The 20,934-nt window shown below is 41.9% G+C and overlaps 1 long non-coding RNA gene and 1 pseudogene across 2 annotated transcripts in view; one reads left to right on the top strand and one right to left on the bottom strand.

Moving 5' to 3' along the window:
• The first annotated feature begins 1,055 nt into the window (after positions 1-1,055).
• LOC133500009 (uncharacterized) overlaps positions 1,056-20,934 on the top strand; it is a 45,610-nt gene continuing 25,731 nt past the window's right edge. For both annotated transcript variants that reach the window (XR_009794819.1, XR_009794820.1), the window contains exons 1-2: positions 1,056-1,323; positions 9,048-9,173. This is a non-coding gene — a long non-coding RNA (uncharacterized LOC133500009). The remainder of the gene's footprint in view (positions 1,324-9,047; positions 9,174-20,934) is intronic.
• LOC133500088 (5S ribosomal RNA) lies at positions 11,107-11,225 on the bottom strand (annotated as a pseudogene).

Below are 20,934 nucleotides of genomic sequence, written 5' to 3'. Positions count from 1 at the left end.
TGATGTTGACGTTGCTTTGAATTCAAGAGCATTTTAACCTTGTGTGATAACAAACGACAGAGCGGGATCTGCATCATACGTGCATGCTCTTTAAAAATAATGGGCAGAAGAAGAAGAAAGTCAAACACGGACTGGCGCGTGTAGGAAAAAAACACGAGGCGAGAGAGAAAGAGCAATTTGCTACCAGGGATGATGCTGAGAGATGCTGGGCTGAAATGACAGTGAAGGATATTCTGTGTTGATAATACGGCACGAGATGAGGGATGAAGATGAACAATAAGGCATAATTGAGGCCAGCACAGTTTGAATCTCGACTCCGAGCGTTCTGTCTGGAGCGTTTATGTTTTACTCTGACCTTGTGTGAGTTTTTCTCCGGGCACCCCACCTTCTGAAAACATAGGTTAGATTCAATAAAGCAGGGGTCACCAACGGTAGCTCACGAGGACCATATATGGCGCCGGCGAGGTATGTTCTGTTCTAAAAATAACATAGGCCACAAATTGTTACTATTATTTGTGCTTTAAATTCTGAATCTGATTTGCTCACGTGAATTAAAAATGTAAAGTTCCTGTAATGTGATTGACTACAATAAATGAGAGCAAAATGGTTGCAGTTTATTTATTTGTTTGTCTATTTATTGATGTAATTTGTTTGTTTTGCAGCACGGTGGCCTTGGCCTCACAGTTCTGAGGACCCGCGTTCGAATCTGGCCCCACCTGTGTGGAGTTTGCATGTTCTCTCCGTGCCTGTGTGGCTTTCCTCCGGGCACTCCGGTTTTCCACCCACGTCCCAAAAACATACAACATTAATTGGACACTCTAAATTGCCCATAGGTGTGATTGTGAGTTCGGCTGTTTGTCTCCATGTGCCCTGCGATTGGCTGGCGACCGGTTCAGGGTGTACCCTGAACTCCTGCCCGTTGACAGCTGGGATAGGCTCCAATCCTCCCCGCGAGCGTTGTGAGGATAAGCTGCTAAGAAAATGAATGGATGGCTGCGCAATTACTACCTGAGGTAGTGTGCGTGCGCGCTCCGGCACATGAGGTCACGGTGCGTGAGCGATCCCGGCCGATACATTTGATTGTTCGATAGAAGTCGTCCTCACCCGTTACGCCCTCTCGATTGCCTCGATGATTAAAAGTATCGCGACACTGCTTTAATGCATTGTCGGAGATACCCGACTTGAATTTGAGTAAATTTCGTACTTGTACAATGACGCATTGGAGCCGTCTTCCGTTAATAAATACGAGCTAACGTTGCTAATGCTAAAGCGGGTAGCAATTGCCAGTTCATACAATGGAGACTATTTCCTGTGTACGAGACGGTAAGGTGGCACTCCATGTTCATCGTAACTTTTTGCTCACGAGTATGTCATTTTTGTGAATTTCTTTTGCACACGTCAGTGTCATTTATTTCATCATGACACTGTCCTTTTTTTGTGTGTGTGTGGTCGTGGATAACCAAGTTGAGAACGCGGCGGTGCATCACCACGTTGGTTGTTAAACTTTTTGCGCACAGTTTGGGATGTGACTGATCTGTGAAATTAAGGCACTGCGAGACTGATAAACGACTCGTCTTGATTATAAACCCAGAACACAACCCAAAGGAAAGCACACGAGACACAAGAGGGTGACTATATTGGTAGAAGGGTGCTGAGGATGGAGCTTCCAGGCAAAAGAGCGAGAGGAAGACCAAAGAAAAGGTTGATGGATGTTGTGAGGGAGGACATTAGGACAGTGGGTGTTAGAGAGGAGGATGCACGAGACAGGCTTAGATGGAAAAAGTTGACACGCTGTGGCAACCCCTAACGGGACAAGCCGAAAGGAAAAGACCCACATTAGGAGGGGGATGCCACAAGGTAGGGGTCCTTGACACTTTTGTACACCCAGTTATATATTGATTGCATTTTTTTTCCCCTAGTGGGAGCTAGGGTTAGACTTTTGTAGGTGTCGTGTTTGGAACCATATGAATGCTTACATTTTTTTCACCAAGATATACGGGAATGCCACAAATGGTGATATATCAAGGACGTTGAGCCGCCACAACCAAAAAATAAACGCACAATTCCCAAGTTATTCCTCAATCCATCCATTTTTTTTAAGGGTTTGTCATCATGAGAGTTGTGGATGAGCTGCAGCCTCTCCAAGGTGTCTTTGTGTAGGGCACATACAGACAACCATTCAAATGCTCTTGACAATTTATAATCTTCACTGACCCAAACAGCAATGTTCTGGGAATGTGGGCAGAAGCCGGAGTATGCAGGGAAAACCCCTGCAAACACGCGGACAATTTGCGACCTCCACACAGGCACTGTGGTTTCCTCCCACATCCCAAAAACATGCAACATTAATTGGACGCTCTAAATTGCGCCTAGGTGTGATTGTGAATGCGTCTGCTTGTCCCGATATGCCCTGCGATTGGCTGGCAACCAGTTCGGGGTGTACCCTGCCTACTGCCCGTCGACAGCTGGGATAGGCTCCCGAACTCCCCGCGATCCTTGTGAGGGTAAGCGGCTAAGAAAACGGATGGACGTTAACCTACAGAGCAGGTGAAGCTCTTTTCCTACTTGAGAGCCCAAATGCCATTCCTTCAATTAGCTGTCTAATTGAGTAAAGGGTTTGTATTGTCGGTTGGGCACAAACCTGCTCCACTGTTGAGTCACATTGACCAGGGAGAAGCCGGTTTTGTAGTCAGGCAGGCAGAGCTGTGAGCCTAAGCTGATGTGACAAAGGGAAGCTTTATATCGGCTCCTCGCCTCGGGTTTTCTGCAGGCCACAGCGTTAGTCAGTCTGGCAGTAGAAGTGATTGTACTTATGAGGCCCCACCAGGGACGTTATTCAGCATTACTGCTCACAAACTTCTGCAATGTTTTTACACTTACTTCAGTCGTGTGGTGAGGTTTTTCACTGGTGTCGTAGGTGGTTTCCGTGTGTGATAGCGTTTCACTTGTGTGTGTGTGTGTGTGTGTCATGTGAGAGCATTTCCCTTGTGTGTAAGAGCGTCTCACATTTGTTCGTTTTTTGTAACTAAGCCTTGTGGCAACTGATGAAGCCTGCTCACACGAGAAGTGAAATGTCTTCTACGAGAACCCGAACAGTCCAGTTCCAATCGTTGCCCTGAGAGTGAAAAAACATAGATAAACGGAATATTTACAAGTATGAACAGAATTTTCTGCTCTGTTGTTCTGACAACAAATGTGCTTGATTTATTCACATTTAATTAATCTATTTACTAAAATTAGTTTGTAATCACTTGCTGTAAGATATATATATATATATATATATATATATTTTTTTTTTTTTTCATTTCTACCAAATGTTTTGCAATGGCAGCTATCACATGTATATTACATTTTTACCAAGATATAGAGCTCGTGCATGTGATGTCACCATTTGCACGGCTTAATATTGCCGGTCAAACAGAGTTGCTCGACATTGTGGGAGACATTGAACGGGAGCAGAATATTCAAATTGCCCAAGTCCTGTTGTGGTGATGGTTGTCACGACAGATGAGACAGATCTTCAAGGAAGTCCTTCTCTAAAAAAGATCGATGGATTTTGGCTATTAAACATGATGGATGGTGCCCAACCAAATACACAAGCCTGTGTAGCGATCGCGTCATTTCAGGTAGGAATTATTCTTCTCAATTTCAAATTAACAAGAAGTATTTATAATGCCAAGTTGACTCATTTGAAAACAGTGCGTATTTAACCAAAAAAAAAAAAAAAAGTCTGTCACAGAGAGGTTTACGGAGGTTAATGTGTGGCCGCTATCGCTTCCGTGTACATTCCGTGGAGACAACTCTGTCCTCTTTTTTTCAATTATAGTTAATGAATGAGAAGTTGCGTAAAGCCAGGTGTCATTTATTTAAATATTAGTATTTGTATTGAAAAAATATGAGTGGATCCATCACGATGCGGAATTTATTCCTGATTTGAGAACAGACCCAGCAACAAAGTATTTGTATGGGTCCAGACTTTTATACGCTTTCAAACTCTTCCGTGTAAATCTCGACAACTTCCTCACTAGGTCCATGTGTAGATCCCGTTGCCCCAGACATGAGGAAGCCAATTAACAGTCCAATTTCTTTTTGGCGAAAACATCGAGTTCGGCATTAAATATGGGTCCTCTATGCCAAGTGTCTCTAATTTTTTCCACATAACTTCGTTTATGATCACCTTCTAAATGTTTAACGGTATCGCACAAAACTCTGGGTGTTGTGCTGTAAGACATATTTTCGTTTCGTCTCAACGGAATTCACTGGCAACAATGCTTTGTTTGACCGGCAATATGGCGATGTCACGTGATTTTATGACGTAGGTGCACAAGCTCTATAGAGAAATCCCACAATCGGTGATGTGCACGTTATGGTAGCCTATTTGCCTTATTTTATTTTTGGTCACATGATTGAAGCCATGAATTTTTGAGGACTACCCTCTTTGTACATTACTTCTGACCTGCTTTCGTTCATGCGGTTTCTTTTCTCCACCCTCCAAAACTCACTTATTTTAGTTTCTATTCGTGTAGTAATTCCAACAAAGCTCCTGTGCTGTCACGGAAGCAGGATTGTGTTCTAGTTGATAAATGAGGTGCACTTTTAGGTGTGAAGATAATTGCGGTTTGTAGAATCCAAAAAGTAACAAGACACAACATTCTGTACATACCAAAAAATCCAGGGGTGTGTGTGTGTGTGTGTGTGTGAGAGTGTAAAAGTTCCATCTATCATAATCAAATGTGTCAACATGTCGAGCATTTTTCCATCATCAAAGCATTTGATAAGAACTGCATACCCAACTAAATATGTAATCCAGTGTTCTGTCTCTGTAAAATTTTCTGTTTCCTTTTCAAGCAGAATTGTGTTGCAACATGGTGCAGAAGGCATTGAGCAGAGCTCCTCAAAATGTATCAAATAATTAAATTCAGCGCTGCCGAGTGAAGGGCGGGAGCGCAAAAGGCTTCAAAGCGGCGTTTCAATCCAGTGAGTCACTGAAGAGATGGACAGAGAAAGCAAATAGAACACAGACATGCCTCAACTACCGAGTGATCTAGGCGGGGCTGCATTGCTCAAGACGCGTCCAATGGTTAGTCAGAACAAGAATCGTTGGAAATCATATTACTGTATTTTCAACAAATTGTCAAGAGCCCCATTAGCATGTGGAAGAGCCATACAAACCCATAACAGCCTGTACGTCTAAAATGTGGTGACCATAGTATACTCGAATATAACATTGCACCTTTTGTCACAAGTTAAAGGTCAAGTGTCATCCCTATAAACATTCTAAAATAGATATTCTAATGAAAAATACATATAGCATTTTTCACTTCAATGTCTATACGAAAAAATAAATGTGAGCGGAGAGTGCGTCATCCATACGCAAAGTTGCGGAAGTGTCATTCTACGACATCCAAGTGGTCGCCATATTGGCAGCATGCTCTGTCCGTGACGCCACCGGACATTCGCCAATGAAAACATGCGGTGGACCATACTATGGGAGACGAACACGCCCCTTCTGACACGGACGCTCTTTTCGAAAAGGAGAACACCACACAACCGAGTGAAGTTACCGGGGCAATATTACACTATTGTTTCGAGCCATATTCAGATGATATGCGATCACGGCCAAACCGCCTCCCCATCCCATCCACTTCCGCGGCTCATCGCAGTATGCCGGTGTGGCTCATTTTTGGCGCCGAGGTGCCTTATCACGGAGCCGAGCCGTGCTGCTTTAGGGGGTGGTCCACAGCCGCCGCAGTACGCGATGAACAACACCGTCGAGCTGAGGCGCTTTACTGGGTTGTCGTCGCACGCGGCTGAGTAAGGCAGAGCCGAGCCGTGCTGCTTTAGGGGGTTGTTCATAGCCGCTGCAGTACGCGATGAAAGACCGATTACGTGGTCCGCCCCAAACTGTTATTTTTTTTAGTAGCTGTATACACACCTACTTGTCATTTGGAACCCACGAAGCTATCGTCCTCTGCACCCACGCAATCCATTTTTCACGAGGAACCGGGTCTCTTGCAAACTTAGAAGGCTAAATCCGTCCTCCCGAGTGTTCAAGCAATGTCCAGCAATGCAACGAGCCGGCATTTTGGCTAACACGAAGGAACAACGAGCTACCTTAACGGAGGTAAAACTAATGAAAACAAACGAGTCCACTTGAGGGCGGGTCTGTCCTTTACGTCACTTCCTGCTTCTTCTCGAAAACAAATCCCTCGAAAGGATTTTCATGGCGGGAGTGACAAAAAGCCATGTACGTCAAAAACACGTTTTGTGGTGAAAAAACCCATGGGTCCATGTCGGCTGCCGTTTTTTCATTAATAACATACTAAAAATCATCCATTTCATGACAGTGGCACTTTAAGCATTATTCTTTGGTTGGTCAACTTTCATTAAAAAAGTAGTCTGGAACCTTAGTAGCATGTGGAAGGACCATACAAAGTTATAACAGCCTGTACGCCTTCTCATATTGCTGCTCACACACTGTTGTGGAATGACGTTTGAGTTTGGTAAAATAAATAGCATACCAAAGAAATTATCAACTGCTTTGATTTAAATGCCATTCATGAATCCACCCATACTAGGGAAGGCCTGCGTTGCCAACCGTCGCTTCGGAGGTGACGTTAACACAGACTGCGCTTCTGAGCGCAATCCTCCGCCTCTCATTCATGCACAGCCGCATGCCCTTACAGAGCGTTCCGTGAGGACACTTGTCGAGCACAATATGTCCGAGTCAATCAAACGTCATCGCGTCTCGCTTATAAATGGGCATACTGCAACTGAGCTAAGTGGGAGACACGCCACTGTTTCCATGGCAACGCTCTCGCTCATCATCGTCCTCCGCCTGTGAACATCTGTAAATTATTTGGCTGCTCTGTCTTACTTATGGTCCAAACCCTACCATCGCATAAAGCCATGAATTTGGTGTACAGGTTTCACCACACGGTTATTTACAAAAAAAAATCAAATAAAATAATTACATATGTATACATATCATTGGAGGGGTCATGTACATGTTTCACTATAGCTGCCATTGCAAAACATTTGCAGCACACAAAAATTTTTTATATATATATATATATTTAATAAATAGATGTATATATATTTAATAAATAGATTAATTACTTATGTATTCATATTAACAATTTAGAAAAAATGGACTAGTGATAGATAATTCCTAAAATAAAAATAATTCCTGATTGTAAAACCTTGTAATGTATATATTTTATGTAGTATACACAAGATGCATCATGTAATCTATAATACAGGGTTATATTTTTAATAAAATTGTACAACAATACATTTTATTCTTGAAATTGAAATTACAAATGATCATGTTTGGAGCTTTAAGTGAGAAATAATTTCAATTTTTGCATAAAGTAGATCTATATTTATGAATGAATTGAAATCAATCAAACATAATACAACTTTATTGACACTGTTTATAGTAGGTTGCAAATTTGGGGAAACATTTTTAATAGCCTTCGGGAAGAACGATTAATTTGTGTGTACAAAATGTAACATTTTCAAATATAAAAATAGCAAGTGTTTTTACATTGACTTTTATTCTGGCAATAATCTTGAATTATTTGATCAAATAAACTAATTTGGTTTGACAGCCCCTCACCATACAAACTACTGTAATTTCCAGCCTACAGAGCGCAGCTGATTATAAGCATCACCCAGTACATTTGTAAAGGAAATACCATTTGGTCCATAGATAAGCCGCACGCGTGTAAAACCCGCAAGTGCCCTCATTGAAACACGAGATATTTACAAAGAAAAATGCTACACAGAAAGAGTTTAACGCTGGCGCCACACTAAAAGTAGCTAACAGGGCCGGTTAAAATAAAATTTACCAGCAAATATCACTGACACACGCCAGTAACACAGCAGCAACACGCTAGCACAGGGCTAACGCCAGCGCAGCACTAACAAGGCCGCTAAAAGCCACTTCCTCGGCACATACTGTATATTCCACCTGTCTCATTTTTACCTTTTCCACTTGAGTGGCGTTAAAAAAAAATGCACAAATTCGCCGGATCACCGCATAAACCGTGGGGTTGAAAGCGTGTGAAAAAAGTCACGGCTTGTAGGCCGGAAATTACGGTAGTTAAGCTGGAAACGACTTTTACTACACAATTCTTAAAGTATTGATTATTTATCATTCTCGCACAAATTTTGCCTACTAGATAAACCAGACGATTGTCACACTTTTAAAACTACTTTGGATTCATCGAGCATAAATTATTTGAGCCTTTTGTATTTTACGAGAGAGTGATTCACGGAGTGGATGTCCCTGGTGATTTTTAGCCATTTATAGCCTTGCAGTGTCTGCGACACTTATTAACAACGGATGCCAAGTTGTAGGCGTCATTCCTCACCAAGAAAGTTGGCATGCGTAACGTGCCGCAAACAGCTGGACGTTTTGAATCAAAGTGATCACGATGACTCTCGGTAATTGTAACTTGCGCTCCTCGCATCTGTTCGTGTCGGCGTGAATCCCACCTGGATAGTAAAGACCGAGGTCTGACTAACACCTCAACGAATGTACCTGCACGGCATGTCTGTTGGCAGGTTCTCCGCAAACGTTCATCTCCTCGCGGCTGTTAACACCACACCGCTTTGTCTGAGAGGGGATAAAAAGGTTTTCTGGCTTTGTTTACATGGCAGCCCTGATTTGCACTCCAATGTTTGAAAAGTTGTCATCAGGACATTTAAAGTTGACAGGACGCAATGGAACGTCACGATGAGAGAAAGTCGTCGTGACAAAATTTCAACGATTCCTCTCCGACAAAATGAGAATCATTTTGTCATTCATGACATTGGATGGGGCAACATCTGGCAACATATTGACTCATTTATCTTCTTAATATGTAGCCGCTGACAACGTCGCCTGGGGCCGCCATCTTGAAATTATGTATTTTGATTGGCCACCTGAATTTTTGCCCTCAGCATATAACTGGTAGCACACACAAAATTTGTTTTTGACTGACTGACTGCTTTTAAACCAATCTTATTTTGCTCATGTCAATTTTTTCCTTTTCTTTCAGGCAACCTTGGTGACTGATGACGGTCCACAGTTGTTTACAGATCACTCTGAAAAGTGATCCAAACCCAAAATCGATATTTTTGACCAAATGGCAAGTCAAGACGTAAACTGCAAATTTCCAGAAGAGGTAATCATTTCCAAATAAAACAAGATAGAAATCCCCCAGATTTTATTGCAGTCACAAAAGTGACTTGCTTTATATCATAAACACTAATTCTGTTACGTTTACATAGCCGACTATTGTAATGTGTCAGACTGAGTCACAGTAATCTGGTGTAAAAGTTCTTTATTAAATTACTGCAACTCAAATCCAAGTTCTTTATTAAATTGCTGCATCTTTTATTTTTTTTTTTTGCCATGTGAACAGGGATCATCTGTTTCTAGGTTGTTTTTTATCAAGTGTTCTGTCTGGGCATGAGCAAGTAGGTCAGTGCCTTAAAATAATGTTGGACTACAGTTTGTTTCATTCAGTTTCTGCTTATACTGTAACTGTAAAGCTAAAAGTTTACATTGACTAACGTGCCAACTGGAACCTAATCAAATGTACAACCACCAAGGTGTTCCGTTCCTTTACGTATCTTTGAACATTTATTTTAATTTACATGTTTAAGTAATGACGTTTCCAACTGCTTATCCTGTTGTTTTATGAATAACATTTAGATTTTTTATACTGTATTGAAACAAGCTAGTGCCAGAGTTTGCTTAGATTTCGTTTTATCGTTGTGCATTATCTACAGATGATTTATCTATCCAGAGGTTTTTTTCTTTACTTTTATTCGTAAATGAGAATACAAACAATGACGACAAGTGGTCTCGGGTTTACCACCAGTATCGAGGTGCAGAGTAAAGTAAAAAATCTTCTAGATAAAGTTAAGACCCGAAGCTACGATGCAAAACCCCGCGGAAACACGGCAAATCCTATTTAACATGTTCTGACGCGCATCCCAACTGTGGATGAGTCATGCTTGGGAGAGTTCTGCACTTCTGTTCATACTGTAGTGCCATTTTCTCCGTTCACTAATTTAAACAGTCTGTGTGAGTCCCCCCCGCCCCCCCATAAGTATCGGTATGTTTTCATGCTTGCAAGTTTTGCTTGAGCATGTTCAGACATGCCTGAGTCAAACCCTCCCAAATCAAGAATGACTGGCGTTCTTCTGGCCTTAAGCATTCCTTTCTGTTGGCCTTTTTTTCTTTTTTTTTTTTTTTAACTTGCAGTCACCCTCTAATATAGTATGCTATCTATAAAGATGGAGGGGCTTGTTGTCCTTTGTTCTATTTTTCTGAGGCTCTTCATTCACAGCCATTCCACGATAATGATCCGCACGAACCATGTGGCGCTGCGTTCGTCACAACGTGGGCTCCAGCAATGAGCCAACGACCAAGCGTGCGTGCCTTCTATGAGAATAATCTTTAGCAAATGTCAGCATTTAAATGCCCCAGTTGTCCCCTTTGCCATGATTGTGTATTGTGCAGAGGTGGGGAACCCGTGGCGTGTAAACCTGGTTTTGATGTTCTTGAAACCATTTAACTGACAAATTTGGTATAATGGCAAACATTTGTTCAATTCTTGAGTCATATTTTTTTTTATGTTTCCTTAAGTATGGATACCAAATAATGGCACAGTTTGTTCCTTCGCAATGCTGACGTGAATGCTGACTCAGAAGTGAGATGACAAAGTGCTGGGATTGCTTGTTAAAACCAAAAAGGGAGGGACTGTGTCAACCATTTTCACCTTCAAATGTTGTGGTTTGAGATGATGTGAACGTAACAATTGTGAAGGCATATGCACCAATATGGAGTATTTCATTTATTTTTTTATCATGTTATTGATCCTTCCCTGTGGAGTTTGCATGTTCCCTCCGTGCCTGCATGGGTTTTTTTTGGGTACAGGGAGTCCTCGGTCTACGACTGAGATCCGTTCCTACAGTGGCGACTTAACTCGAATTTCGACTCAAGTCGGATTCCATCATAAAAGTTAGAATTTACATCAAAATATTTTGTATAAAAAACAAATACTACTACTTCTTTTCCTTTCAGCTCGCATTTTAGCCAGAGAGAGAAACTTACAGCACCTGGTATTCCTAGGCGGTCTCCCATCCAAGTACTAACCGGGGCAAAACCCGGTTAGCTTGTGAGATCTGACGAGATCAGGTGTTCTCAGGCTAGCATGGCCGTAAACCTAAAAAACAAATATTGTACGCTGAAATAAACAAGATGATGTACTTAGCATGACTGCTGAGAGGTGGATGGAGAAGAAGAGGGGGAGGCTGTGCTTAGCTATTGCAAAGGAACCTGGTCTTCAAACCTCTCCATCTCGAAGTATCATAGAACCTTTTTTTGTGATCATTTTATCCGACGTAGCAAGAGAACCCTTCACATGCGCTAAAATAACAGGCTTTGTCTTTAATAATTGTCACCACGGTCGGCCGACTGAAGCCTCGGTGGTGTTGGAGTCTCTCCTTTCTCCAATCTTTTTATGATCTTGAGCTTGGTTTTCATGGTCATGCGTTTTCCTTTGGCTCCAGAAGCATTGCCGAAAGACACAGCTTTCTTCTTTGGGGCCATAATGTCTAAAAAGAAGGGTGAAAAATGTGAAGATACTCCCGGCGCACAAACACGGACAAGCATTAGCCAGACAAAAAGGCGGACGGGGGACGGGCGTTGTAAAGTTGAAACGTCTTAGGTTGAGACCATCTTAACCCGAGGACTCCCTGTACTCCGGTTTCCTCCCACATCGCAAAAGCATGCAACATTAATTGGACACTCTAAATTTCCCCTAGGTTTGATTGTGAGTGCGGCTCTTTGTCTCAATGTGCCCTGCGATTGGCTGGCAACCAGTTCAGGGTGTACCCTGCCTACTGCAAATCTACAGCTGGGATAGGCTCCAGCACTCCCTGCGACCCTTGTGAGGATAAGCGGGTAAGAAAATGGATGCATGGATGGATGGATGGATCCTTCTCTGTTGTCCAACACACGGATCTTGGTGAATTTGGACAAACTGTTTCATCTGTGACTGTCAAAGAAAGGAACCACATTCGGTGGCTTTCCTAATATATCCCAGCTGATATGTGTAAAAAGTTAACTCACCGCCGCATGACTTAAAGTCAGTAATCTAGCTTCTTTATGTCGCAGAAGAAGCACCGAGTGATGATGTGACTGGGTACGTCGGAAAAGCGTGAAAAAGAAGCTGAGGGTGAGAGCGTGACAAAGTGAGGCAGCTGGTTGCATTGAAAAGGCCTGAAAATTTTGATTTGAGCGTCTAATTGGCCTAAAGGTGAGGTAGGAAAGTGTAATTGGTTTAGTTAATTTTGAAGCTTCCACCCACAAATAATATGTGTAGTATATTCTTGCTTACGATTTTTCATATTTGCACTGTACAAAGACAACTGGAATGTTTTTATTAAATAAGTACACAAATACACAGGACAGAAACTAACCATAATAGAGTCACCATTATGCTTGTCTGGAAAAAACCTTGATGGCTGAGAGCTTCATGTGTATTTCTGCTTTAAGAGGTTTCGGGGAATGAGAACACGTTGCTAGCGAGTTCTTATTAAACTGTCTGGAAACATCACGTTGCCAAGCATTGTGATGCGTGTAGCTCCAGTTTCGAAATGTGCCCGGCGTTTCTCCCCTCCTCCTGTCGTGGGGCTCAAAATAGTTTGAATCACCCGATTGACGCCGTCCGCGGCATACTTTTTGTTCTCCAACTGACTGACTACATGAAAAATACATTTTTAATCTTGGAAGGTTATGTAGCATGTTGATTTTGTACATGCATTATCTCAGCATCCGAGATGCATCGTGACACTTGACGAGATTTTAGCCCTTTGCCTCTGGAGTACCACAAGGTTTTGTACTAGGCACTTTACAACTACAAACTATTGCTTCACATTAAAAAAAATGTTCTTGAAGTTTCAATCTGAAACACAAACTGTTGTTTTTTTTTTCTGAAGAAATAAAATATTAAACACCCTGCAACCCCAATTATGTGGTTGATTTATCATGATTGTGCAACCCAAGCTAAAATACTAAAAATCCAATATTGATATACATATCGATATGTTGTCCCACCTTTTAATGTCAATGCACCTTTCCAATCTTGATTACAGTCGCATGGTTCAAAATAGTTACTGTAAGTCATGCAATGTTGCCTCTGTATTCAACTTTTGAATGCACGCCAGCGCCCATAATTCATTCAAAGGATACACCCCCATCAGTCATGTTGTTGGCAGTAGGCTCAGACAGCTTGTCTCTGGGAAAACGGAGCTGCTTTGATCGTAGTATTTTATACTTGTATCTTCTTTTCCTTTTGGCTTGTCCCATTAGGGGTCGCCACAACGTGTCACCTTTTCCCATGTAAGCCTATCTCGTGCATCTTCTTCTCTAACACCCACTGTCTTCATGTCCTCCCTCACAACATCCATCGACCTTTTCTTTGGTCTTCCTCTCGCTCTTTTGCCTGGCAGCTCCATCCTCAGCAACCTTCTACCAATATACTCACACTCTCGCCTCTGAACTTGTATGACAATGAAAAATGTTAAAGCATTCCATGAACTGTAGAATTAGTGAGGGTATTTCTGTTTAAGTCGCATCAGGATTTTCTTTACCTTAGCATTTTGCACAGGAAAGCCACTCTCGACTTTCTTCATTGGTTGACAATCTGTCTTTCTATGGACTGGTGAAGGTCGAGGCTTTTATTTTATGTGACCTTGATGGCGACCATTCCAGGGTGTACCCCCACCTCTGGGACAGGCAGGCTCTCGCTCACCTACAGCACTAATGAAGTTTATGGTAATGAAAATTGAAAGATGCGTGGATGTTTTTCTGCTGTTGTAACCCTATTGTGATTACAGTTGTTGTCTGATCTGTTCCCGTTTGAATGTCACTCAAGTTAAGGACTTCCAAGGTGATACACTTCCATGATTTAAACCTCTACTTTTTTTTGCTTTGTTGGAATATACTGTGCTTTATCGGTCACTCCATTCTTGTGTGAATGTTCACTTTGGTCTGGAGAATTATAACATTAATTTATCTGCTTCATGCGTTTTTATTTTATATACAATTGACTGAGGTTAATAAACGGAGATTTTTTTTTTTTTTAGCGGCTGTTCACAAGACACTGTGAGACTTGCGTAAATTCTGAGTGAACAAGGAGGGGAATTATTGGAACGACATTGATGACGCAGGATCCTCACAGCACAACTGTGTTTTCATTCTTATCAGTAATCAACCGATGGCATACGGGAGAAAAACGAACGCACGAGAAGGAGTCAATTAGTCAGTGTATGCAGGAATGTGAGCATCTGTGTGTCTATTCATGATAGTCTCTCACACAGCTGCACGAGACCCCAGTCACGTTTTGGACAGATTACCCATTTTTTTACATGAATAGAAGAGTATTATCAGCAATAGAGCAAGCCTGCCTGTGCCACGCAATGAGGAAATTATACTTTCGTTGTAGGAATGTGAACAGTTGGAGCATTAAAGAATAATAGAAGAATTAAAAATATATGTACCGATGAGACTGAGCAGAATTAGAACGGGTGTGTATGGTAAAAGTATATGCAAATGTTAATCACAGCTGTAGATGAAGAAATATGTATACAAAAGCAGTAAGAGTCCGCAGCATTGTTGCTTTTACCTCGTCCCTTCCGAGGTCACCACAGCGAGTCACTCACATGATTTGTTTGGCACAGTTATTAAGCGCCATTTATGCCCTTTCCTGGTGCAACCCGCCCATTACATATCCAAGCTGCTGACCCACCGTGTCTGTCAACTGGGGCACTAATTGAACCCTTGCTGTCGTCACAAAAGCCAGCGCAATGTACTGCTTCAATACCAGTGCAGTTAGCAACATTGTATGGAACAAAAATACTTGCAACGGTGGGAGCATAATCGGGGTAGGCGCCCCCCCCCCCCCCATGCATAACAATGAGGTGATACAAAGGCTTTTTTTGTTGTTTCCGACGACAGGCTACTGAGATGAGTGAACAAAAAGCAGCAGCTCGGCTACTTGGTGAGACTTGGACAGCACAAAATGACAGCTCATTGTCAACATTTCTCATTTGGTGCTCAATCGTTTAGAAAATGATACGATTTCCTGAGAAGCCTCATTTCCTTTATCTCTCAGTCGAGTGCTTTGGACAAAAAAAAAAGAGTTGATGAAGCCTAAAATCGGATAATTGGACAAAAGCCATTTTTGGATGATAATGAATGCACTGGAGGATCAAAATGGATTGTCAGTCAAAACGTCCCGTCGTTTGGTCTTAATCGGGTACACACAGGGTGACATTTAACATCTTAACTAGATTTTTAAACTTTAGGACACCCTGCACATAAGGAAAACATTTCTGCTAACTGCTCCTATAATTTCTGATGTACCCTCAGATAACCAACACAGCACACGTTATAAAATATCTCCATGATACCTTGCCCAAACGGAATCTGTTTAAGTAGCAAGGCTGACTTTTGAGAGGCCATCAGGCTGCCCAAAATTGAAGAAGAAAATAAAAGGAGGATGCAAAATTGAAGCTAAGCTAACTGTTAGCGTTTCTGATAATGAGATTGCAGTTACAAACTCTTTGACTTTATATTTTGACTTTGTAATTGCAAGTATTGAACATTGACTTTTTGTCAACTTCAACCATTTTCCCAAGGAGATTAGAAAGGTGAAAAATCCCCATCACACCCTATACCACAGAGTCACTCAGGATAATCTTTGAGACATCTGATAATTGTGTTATTGATTGTCTGTATACCGCTATCATAATTCCATGGGTAATTTTTTAATGTTTTCGAATGGCCAACAGACTCAAACAAGAAGACAAATTGCCTTGTTTCGACCAGACTTGGATGCACGGATGAATTTTTTTAACACGTTCAATTGGTATTTATTGATATTTAATCAAATACAAGTGACTCCAGAATGACTCAAAAAAAGCTCTTAAGGAATCCATACAACCTGTTATGCACATCCGACCAGTTAAGGGTGTACCCCGCGACCCTGCCTTTCGCTCAAAGTATGAGGGGATTGGTTAAACTCAGCTGTTACTTCAATAAGGACAAGACGTCTTGAACAGCAAAAAGCGCTCACGTGAATAATTGCTCGGGACTGAAGGTGGTACAAAGGGTCGTGGGCGGGGGGCCTCTCTGCAGCTGCGCAAGTGTACACAAGCCATCACACCTTCCCTTCCAACAGGAAAGACTTAGCTGTCTAAGCACGAGGCTTCCTGCAGCCTGAATGATCCCAAATGGCGCTTTTCCTGCCAGCGAACTTCCTGAGCTAATGAGCCGCTGCAGGCGTCGCCACAATGGAAGCATGCAGCTGCCGAGACCTTCTGTGCAGGCAGGTGTCGTTTACTGAAGAACCAATTTTTCTTTTTAAATCAAAAGTTCAACCTCCATCTTGCAAATTTATTTTTTTGTTTTTATAAATGCACTGACTCACTCGCTGTTAACCGTGCAGCTGAGTGGGCAGAGCCGAGCGGGCCACGCTTCCTGCACAACAGGAAGCCGAGCGCAGGGTAAGATTGCGGGGAGGGGCTCAAACGGGGTTGATGGATGAGCTCATTTTAACCCATTGTCTCCGCTTCCCTCGGCAGGTGCACTCCTGCGTTTTAGTGGAGTGCACCTAAAATTAAAATGCAGCCCAGTTGCTTTTCGGGTTTGCTTTCGAGTGATTGCCTGTTCTTTTTAATTGTTGCTTCGGTAATGATTGCATGAACAGTAGAAGAGGCGGCGTGTGTGGTTGCTGTTATTACACTTTGTTCCTAATTTGCAATCGGTCCGGGTCGACTGGCTGGTGTATGTTCAAAGAGAAATTAGAGAAATTATGTCCTATCTTAAAGTCACCCGTTCCAAACAAGTTTTGTAGTCTAATGAACATGTTCTAAACTTGCCTTTTTTAAGAAGCAACTTTGGATATATATTTTTATTTTTCCCAGGCAATACACAACATACTGTATACAGTATCTGTGATATTGGGTGCACCACTGAATTTCTTTTGAATGTTGTAAATGCAGTAGTCTCTTTGCCATTTATTCCAATAGCAATCGAGGAGCTGTTACCATAATTTGATTTAGTTTTACAAGGTGGTTATTCAAGAATTCAATCCCATTGCAAGTGTGCGTTTAAGTTACCTTGTTGATGACATTGGTTTCCTGCAGTAAACGGAAAAGTAGTCTCAAAAAGACAATGTGCATCTTGGCTTATTGAAACAAAATCATAAACAAATCTCATGGATGCCATCAGGATTGTCAATTAATTCAAGATGTACTCATTTTACAATTTACTGGTCGATCTATGTTCCTACCCTCACTTATGGGCATGAGCTGTGGGTCATAACCGAAAGAACAAGATCCCAGATACAAGCGGCCGAAATGAGTTTCCTCCGCAGGGTGTCCGGGCTCTACCTTAGAGAACGGGTGAGAAACTCGGTCGTCCGGGAGGAGCTCAGTGTCGAGCCGCTGCTCCTCTGCATTGAGAGAAGCCGGATGAGGTGGCTGGGGCATCTGATTCGGATGCCTCCCTAGTGAGGTGTTCCGGGCATGTCCCACCGGAAAGAGACCCGAGGATGACCCAGGACACGCTGGAGAGACTGTCTCTCGTCTGGCTTGGGAACGCCTCCAGATCTCTCCGGAAGAGCTGGAAGAAGTGGCTGGGGAAAGGGAAGTCTGGGTATCCCTGCTGAAGCTACTTCCCCCGCGATCCGACCCAGAAAAGCAGTAGATAATGAATGGATGGATAGATGTACTCATTTTGTAATATTTCCTCTCATTTGTCTATCCATTTACTTTTCTAATAAATTTGTTAAATTGCAAAGAGGCTTTATGGTCACGCTGTATAGAGTGTTGGAAATAATTCAAATCCCTGCTGCATTTGAAAGTTTGCTCACTTACAAAGAAATGAACTGTCTCTGATTATTATAGTTTTGTATAAAGATAGTAGACAGAATATTGGTCAAAATGCATGTGCACAATATGAAAGTTATAAAACTTGCATTTTATTGAGTCTGATAAGTGTTTGATCGCTGACAAGTCGGCCAAGTCGAGCTCCCACATATTGGTTTCTGCCCAAGTGGCACACAGCTGTGTACAACCAATTACAAGTACTCTTCAGCTTCCCTGGTCATGAACAAAGCACACCTGTTCACAAGGAGTTCTTTTCATAACTTCTGATCTCTGTAGGGAAGCCTAGAGAGCCGTCAAAAGATTTCAGGGGCAAATTAATCATCCCAATAATTAGCTTCCAAATGTACATAATACACTTAAATATGTTGTGGTACTGAAGGTTCTATAATGCCTTTCAACTTGACAAACTCAATCCAGTTTGTCTTTGAGCATGATTTGAGTCTAATCAAGAAGAAAGGGAATCGTCTCTTCATACACTTTGTTCTTTTCTGACCATAAGCGACACACATGGCAGCTAATGGGGCACACCAATTTCGCGGTTGGAATCGTTCGTCAGTGAATCAATCATTTGTTTCTTCTCAAACAGCACAAGCAGACGACTGGCGCGACAGTCACAGAAAATGAGACTCAATCCTTTCTTTACAAAATGTTGGTCAATACCGCAGTCCTTTTAATATTAACAGGAAGGGGAGCCAAAAGAGGAAGTACAAAGCTACCAAAACGGCACATTCACATGACTACTGGCTGTCGTCTCCCACTATGATGAATCAATCAGACTGTTTATGAAGCAGATGTTCGGGTACATTATTCCTTTCCTGCCAGGATCTTACACTGTTGTGCTGCATCACATCATTTTTGTGTCTCTTTGACCACCCTGCATCTGGAGTCTTGGCTGATGTGGTAGACCCTGGCCTCTGTTGAGCTTGTGTTTAGGGCCTCAGGTATTTTCTCTCTTTGTCAGTGGTGCATGCCATGTAGGGTCTTGTTTCTCCTTGACAACCCATTTGGCGGCTTCTCCTTACTGAGCTTCTGTTGCCTAAGGCATTCATTTTGTAATTCTAGATTCCGTGTTCTCCGTTGTATTCTTGGAGGCCCTCTTGGAATGTGCCCGTGACTCTTATACATTATATACACACAGGCTCACAAAGTGGCTGAAATGAGTAACACTTCACCATATTTCTCACTGAATGTACTTCCAAAAGTTCTATTGATCTGAATATTTCACCCAATGTTGGGAAGAACCCAAATAATCCGTATATTGAAAGAAAAGTGTGGAAAAAATGACCTGGGGAAAAGGTATGTAGCACATGAAGAATTTCACGGAAAGCCAAGGGAAGACTTCTGCACATCATGTCTGGAGTAGAAATTGCAGTCCACATCACTCTAAAAACATACCAACAGTAAAGTTCAGAAGTGGAAACAATGGTGTGGGGTTGCTTTTCAGCAAATGGTACTGGTCAACTTCACATTGAAAAGGATGAATGAGCAAATCTAGCAAAGCTTTCTAAACTCGTCATTAAAAAAAGGAAAAATGCTAAACAAAGTATCCTTTGATGCTGTCTGAAATGAAACATAATGAGGAGTGTTGCATCATGGCAGTGCCATGTCCAAAATGTGCATTGAAATAAATAATGATCTTAACCTCATACATACAAAAATCAAACTCTGATCTAAATTAGTGAATTCTTTTTGTGATTTAAAAACATGTAAAATGGTGGAAATGTCTTTGTGGTTCTTGGTATTGATTGTTAATTTTATATGCAAAATGGGCTTGTGATAATAATGTCAGCAAATCATAGAAAGTAGTAGTCCTTTCCCGCTCGCTCTTGTCTTTGACTTTTATTTTCCAACCAACAGCATCTTCTTCGGGCTGATTATGGCAATCAAGGAGGAATTCAAAGCCTTAGATGCAGCTCATCATCGGTTTTGAAAGAAGTATCCAATTAAGAAATCTGCCTAGTCTGCTGCACACAATCAGTCATCCAAAGTTCATACATAACATTTTATTCGATTGGAGCGGGGACACACAAAAGGAATCGTCCGTGCATCGCAAGCGTCTTGTCTGTTTTACGGATCAACACTCTAATTTGTAGATTTAATGGGAAACCATTCATCTTTGCTTCAAACTGCCCTCAGGCATACAAATGTTGGAGTTATCGGGGTTGTGTAAGCATATTTTGGCTTTCGCTGTATGGTTTACTCCCTAGTGGTATCGACTACCGTACTGTGTGTTTCAAATGTGAACTGAAGGGGGAAGAAAAGCTTGAAGGGGTTCATCCATACATTTTCTACACCTCAACTCAGTGCCGGTCCCTCTCATCTGGATAAGTAAGGAGGTGTGGTAGGAAAGAAATCAGTCTTGGCTCTCTTAGGTCCGACACCACTGACCTACTGGATGAGTACACAAATATTCCTGGTTGCGCAGTCGCAAGTCCACATTCAGTCAGAACGTTGGTCTGTAAACTTAAAGGTTCTTTATATCACTTAAGCCTGGGCAAAATACATAGTCACAGCAAAATACTGTAGCTTTGTTCTACTGGCTAGCATGTACTTTCGTGTTTACGGGAAGCACATACTGTTTAGTTCAAAAGGAGAACTAATAAACCAAATTAAGTCTGGTCGAGACATTATTGCAAATTAAAATAGATGAAGATCAACAAATCTGACTAAGAATCCGACACCGGACTTCTTTTTTTAATTGTGCTTGGATGTTGTCTCTGGGTACTCGAAGTCCTACATTCCAAAATCATTTCTTTGGTAACTAAGGACTCAAAATTCTCTGTATATGAAAATGAGTGCGAACGATTGTTTGTCTATATGTGTTCTGTGATTAGTTGTTGACCAATTCAGGTTGTACCCCGCCTTGCGTCTGAAGTCACTGAGGATAGGGTCCGGCTCACCCTCGTGAAAATATGGGGTACAGAAAATCGAAGGTTGGTTGGAATACAAATGCAATTGGCTGCTAACAAGCAATAC

Source organism: Syngnathoides biaculeatus, chromosome 4, assembly GCF_019802595.1.
Source record: "Syngnathoides biaculeatus isolate LvHL_M chromosome 4, ASM1980259v1, whole genome shotgun sequence".
Taxonomy (NCBI): domain Eukaryota; kingdom Metazoa; phylum Chordata; class Actinopteri; order Syngnathiformes; family Syngnathidae; genus Syngnathoides; species Syngnathoides biaculeatus.
This window is presented reverse-complemented; position numbering and strand designations above follow the sequence as displayed.